The sequence below is a fragment of the Cygnus olor genome, chromosome 4 (genome assembly GCF_009769625.2).
Source record: "Cygnus olor isolate bCygOlo1 chromosome 4, bCygOlo1.pri.v2, whole genome shotgun sequence".
In the NCBI taxonomy this organism is placed as follows: Eukaryota; Metazoa; Chordata; class Aves; order Anseriformes; family Anatidae; genus Cygnus; species Cygnus olor.
Genome location: NC_049172.1, coordinates 67,684,332 through 67,690,370, shown reverse-complemented (window position 1 = coordinate 67,690,370; position 6,039 = coordinate 67,684,332).

Here is a 6,039-nt window from a genome sequence, read left to right as displayed (position 1 = left end):
ACCCTCTCATGGCTGTCCATCTGGCTGGGGACCTGTCAAGGTGCAAGTTATGGTCTGCAGCCGTTCACACCTTCAATTGGGGCTGTCACAGGAACCCTGTCTGTACATTGCCAAGGTGCTTGCCCTGAACAATGCAGGAGGAGCTGGAACCAGGTGGATAAAACACACCTTGGTGGCCAAGCAGCAAGACTGTCAGCACAAAAAAGGCCTGCATTACCCATGGCTCTCAGGCTGACAGTACAAAAAGGCCTGCGCTACCCCCTGCTCTCAGGCTGTCAGTATGAAAAGGCCTGAGCTCTCAGGCTCTACTGGAAAGCTGTAGGTGGTCAAAGCTGAACGGGATTCTTTATTTTCCTTGGTTTGAAGGAGCTAAAGAGAACTCGTTTTTAATCGCACTGTATTCTTGTAGCTAAATACACTCACTCCTGTTTTTGGTTGATAGTCGGCTGAATTTGGTTGATAGTCGGCTGAATATGAGCCAGCAGTGTGCTCAGGTGGCCAAGAAGGCCAACAGCATCCTGGCCTGTATAAGAAGCAGTGTGGCCAGCAGGTCTAGGGAAGTGATTGTGCCCCTGTACTCGGCTCTGGTGAGGCCGCACCTCGAGTACCGTGTTCAGTTTTGGGCCCCTCGCTACAGGAAGGACATGGACGTGCTCGAGCGAGTCCAGAGAAGGGCGACCAAGCTGGTGAGGGGTCTGGAGAACAAGTCTTACGAGGAGCAGCTGAGGGAGCTGGGATTGTTCAGCCTGGAGAAGAGGAGGCTCAGGGGTTACCTTATCGCACTCTACAGTTACCTTAAAGGAGGCTGTAGAGAGGTGGGGGTTGGTCTGTTCTCCCACGTGCCTGGTGACAGGATGAGGGGGAATGGGCGAAAGTTGCGACAGGGGAGTTTTAGGTTGGATGTTAGGAAGTACTTCTTTACCGAAAGGGTTATTAAGCATTGGAACGGGCTGCCCAGGGAGGTGGTGGAGTCACCATCCCTGGAGGTCTTTAAAAGACGTTTAGATGTAGAGCTTAGCGATATGGTTTAGTGGAGTACTTAATGTTAGGTCGGAGGTTGGACTCGATGATCTTGAGGTCTCTTCCAACCTAGAAATCTGTGTCTGTGTCTGTGTCTGTTCCTTCTGTAATCCTAGCTCTGTGTGGCAGAGCTACTTTGATTTGAACTTCTGACTGCCCTATTTGGGTATATTGGCTATTTTATTTTTTTTAATTCCAAAAAATCCAGCATAGCTATTTCTACAGATGGCAATAAAATGAGAAGGCAAACAACTGCTAAGAACACCTCTGAAAAAAAAAAAAAAAATCACAAATGGAGACTTTGCTTTGCAGTTCTGCAAGGCTCCTTTCTCCGCTGGGGAATGAGGGTCAGTTTGCACAAGACCTGAAGCAATCGGAACAAGGGATTAGAGAGACACCAGCAAACTGCTGCGGCTAATGCAAACGTTGCCCAAGATGTATGCATCCTGTATAGATCACGGTTATTAGCTGTTTGAAGAAGGGCTTGGAAAAAGGTAACTTCAGTCTTCCAGGCTATAGTTGCCTGTGTGGATGCTGTTCAGATTGTTGGAATTTTATTTATTTATTTATTTATTTTGTGTGTAAGAATCTGTGCCTGTTTGGTATGGACTAGGGACAAGGTATAATGTGAAAAATTTCTAACAAAAATCAGGCAAAACTTGCTGCATTTCCCACTGCCAGCAGCCTGCTGTTGAACTGAAACGAGCAGTAACTTGTGATTCCTAATCCAGTAACTCATGATTTCTCTTGCCATGGAAGTCTCTTCTTTCAGAGATGTCTGGTTTTGCACAGAGTTCGTTTCACTCCCCCTTTGGTTTCTTCAGAATGGAACAAATACTAGATTGGCAATGGCCCCACGAACTGGTGCGGATGAAGACTGTTTCACTAGTGGCCTACTGACCACTTGCACATCCAGTAAGGTAAGTGGGAGTCCCAGAGCATGGATCTCAATTGAGGTTGGAGAATGAACTCTTTCCCCATTGAAGGACATTTGGGTAATGGTTCTGGTTCAGATGTCTTCTTGAATTAGAAACTAAGAATTTGAATTTGATGCTAGACACCCAGATACGATGCCAAGCGTTGCAAATTATTTGGTTTCATATGTGGGCTTCCAGTTCTCAGCATGTTTCCTAAAATAATGCGGCTCCCTTCCCTCTTTGGAGTAACTGGCCTGGAAAATTGTAACTGCGGAACATTATATATCAATTTGTTTTAGTAAGAGGTTTATTTTAAAGAAATTCAACACACATTTTGCCCTTTAAAAATCACCAGGTTTAAATTATGGTAGATCCATTCTTGACAGGCAATCTTTGAGACTATAAAAAAGATTATTAAAACAGATGTGTGTAGCTTTCTGGTAAGTTAACACATCAGTGAAGTAACAAACTATCTACATGTTATATTAACATACCCATCATTTTTATGTTCACAAGTTAAGCATTAATATCTGTGTAGTCTTTTCTTTTTGATTTAGGAAAGCACTCTTGTTGAATGGTGGGATAATAAAGGTGAGGATTTGGATATGTGAGTGCATTAGGGGGTATTGATAACATTTGAGTTACAATCATTGCTGTGCTAAATATGACTCAACTTGAAGTATTTCCTGAGGATGAAAGTTTATAAATTTATTTTGGCTCAACTGGATGGATTTTTTCTATTTTATGACTGTTGATACTAGCAAAAATTTTTTTTTTCTGTCAATTAATGAATGACCTGCTTCCTCACATGTGAATGGCCTGAAATTATATGTTAACCGTGTGTTGTATTTGAGAACATTGATTCTGCTATTTAGAGGCTTTTTGTTAGACAACACAGTGTCTACGGAAAATGCAGTCTTAGTCTTTCATAGCTCCCTGTTCTGTGTTACAGGGCTAGATCTGTTTTTAAAGTAACACTCTATTCTATGTCTTGACATATTTCATGACTTTGTAATCTAATTAAATACTATGGAAAGAATAATTATATTTTAATATGCATTTAGAGCTGCCTATGTACTACAGGTAGATTTTTGTATGTGAAACAGCACCTTAAAAAAAACACAAAAGTCAACACCAAAACAAAACCCAAACCCAAATATACCTCTGAAAGCAGTAGCAAATGATGACAGAGAAGGTCTGTGGACGATGAGTGTGTTGCGAACCAAGCATGAGAGCTGTGTGTTACCTCTGTGTAGGTTACTCCTGAGCTGAATGGCTTACAGCTGAGCTGCCAGTCTGGTTTCTGGGCACTGCAGCATGTTGGATCCCAGGGGCTGGGAGGTGTTGGCACCTCACCTGCAGCTTACGAAATGCAAATGGTCTCTACGTGGTGAATTTAGAAACTCTTGCTATTGCCTGATCTCTTAGGCATGAAAAGCCCTTGGGAGGAGAGCGGGGACTTCGTTACAGCATTACATTTGCTGTAGTGGATGTCCATTATTTGTCATGGTTGGATGATGTGATCTGAGCTCCTCTATCAGCACACAGGACATGGTGTTTATTTTAAGAAAGGCTTGGTTATTTTTGTTGTATGCAATGCCTTGTGTATTTATTACCTGTTCACTTCCTACCTCCCAACCTGCTTAATAAATAAAATCTGTCCTATATGAAATCACTGACACATTTATTTAATTTGAGGTTCTTTTTCAGGGCAGAGTTTGACAGTCTGTACAAAGGACAAAACGTTCCAATCTTTTTTTTTCCTAATAAATACAGTTCTTTTCCTCCCTCTTCTGCTCCCACTTTTGTATTACAAATTGTTTCTCAGAGTGGTTTGAAAAACTGTAATTTGAATAATTACAAAAGAATCAGATAAAATACCAATTAAGGAAAAGAAGCAGAAAGTTCAACCACTCAGGAAAAGCTGTTAGAGCTTTCCTATTCGGTCATCTTTTCCAGGCAGTCTGAACTCCGTTTTATATATATGAGTATATATATATATATATATATATATATATACACTCCGTTATCATATATATGAACTCCGTTATTCACCCTGCACCAAGCACAGAACTGTATACTTGAACTAGGCAGGATGTAGATCTAAATATTTCATTTATACCTTTTTTTTTTCTTGGCTTTGAATTTTTGTTACTTTTTACAGAAACATGAGTGGTGATTCAAACTATTTTTAAAACTTCTTACCATCTCAGACTACCCACTCTTGTTATTTTTACCACATGAAATGTTTTGATGGCTTAAAAACTGCAATAATTAACTGATGTACATATGTCGATACGTGGAAGGCACAGACTATAGATAAAAGGGAAATCAGACTTTATAACTCACTAGCCTGTGCACTGTCTCCAGATCTCAAAAAGTACAGAAAGCATCAAAGAGCCTTGGCAGGAACGGAAACCATTCCTGATGGCTTCTTTGTGCTACTGCACAGCATGACTCAACTACAGAGTATTTCAGGAGGAAGTTGGATTTGGGGGCTGCAACAACTGCAGCTTAATATTTTTTCTCCTCCAGGTTTGTATGAGCAATCTTTGGGTCCAATGACTCATTTACAGCAGCATTCCGTAACTAAAGCGAGGCGACTGCACTAATCCCAATCTCCAACCTGTGCCATTAATGACCTGTGTCTTGTTCCTAGTTTTAAATTACAGTGACATGTAAGTATATTGTCAGTCTCTTGTACTTTGAAGCACTTGCCAAGTGCTCTGTCTCTCTGCTGGAGCTTACCTGGCCTTTGAGCCTGATCACTGTGGTGGTACAGCCATCAGCTCTGTTTACAGGGAGTACCTTCCCACCAGGGCAGCAGATGCTAGCCTGATGAAGCAGCTGTGCACTCAGAGAGCCATCACCACTGCTGCTCTGACCCCGGTTACATGTTCTGTGAAGCCAGCACCTTCTACTATTCCAAAATTCTTCAGGAACTCTTGAGAAAGCATATTCTATTTCAGGTATACCCCAAAGGTGAAGCCCATCTTTGTACTATATGTTCTCATGCAGAGCATACAGCTTCTCTGCCCTCCTTCAGTGCAAGCTGAGATACTGAACATTGCTTTTCCCCTCATGCGACAGGTTTCCACCAGCAGGAGCCTCTGAACACACTTCAATAAAAGCTTTTTCCATTCACATACAATCCAGCTAGCATTTTATCACTTGATTCAAACACAAGCAGGTGTTAACTCTGAACGTAGAACTTTTCAGATTTTGGTGCTTGCTTAGTTCCTTTCCTCTGCTGATGTACGTAGTGCATGTGTTCAAATTATTCTATTATTAAGAACTTACTGACTCACTGCTACTATTAATACTAAGCCTGTGTTTCTACTGGTGGGCTATAGTTCTCCGGAATATAAGTAACAGCTTACATTAAAACAAATGGTAAAGAAAAAAAATTGCTTACTGATGCAACATAAGACATTCAGGATCTCAAAGTAGGACTGCTACCACTGTTTCAGTTCAAGTCACTTGCACATTATAGAATAATCTTTATACACAGAATCATCCTACTTTTAACCCACCATGGACCCAGGACTTATCTAAGTAACACACACAGTGGCTGATTCTGATTGACCATCTTTTTGCTATTTCTCACAGAGTAGGTATGGCAACCAAGTCTTGAAGATAGTCTCCTCATGTGGCATGTTACAGCTCTGCAATGTGTGAGTGACTGAGCTGCTTAACCAAGTAGCTGTAATGATTTACCTACACAGGACCTTTGCCTTAGCCTTGTTGCTGGCACAGCTTCACGTGAAACATTCCTTAGAACAAAAGGGTCAGCATTAGTATTGTAGAAAATTTCAACCCAGGTGGCTAATCTTTACCAACAGAATGAACTGGTCTTGAAAGGCAAAGTGATAATAACCTTTACTGGAGATTTTACTGGAGTATGTACTCAGAGACAAGCTGCTTAAGAAAGCCTATTCTATTCAGAATACAGAAACACATTCTTGTGGTGCAGAACTACTTTTCCTGTCTTAAAAACTAGTGTATGAGTGAACCTTAGTTCCAAGCAATACACATAGATCTCAGAAAAAGGTCTGAATACTTGTCACTGAACAGGAGGGAATTTAAAAAAAAACACCCCACA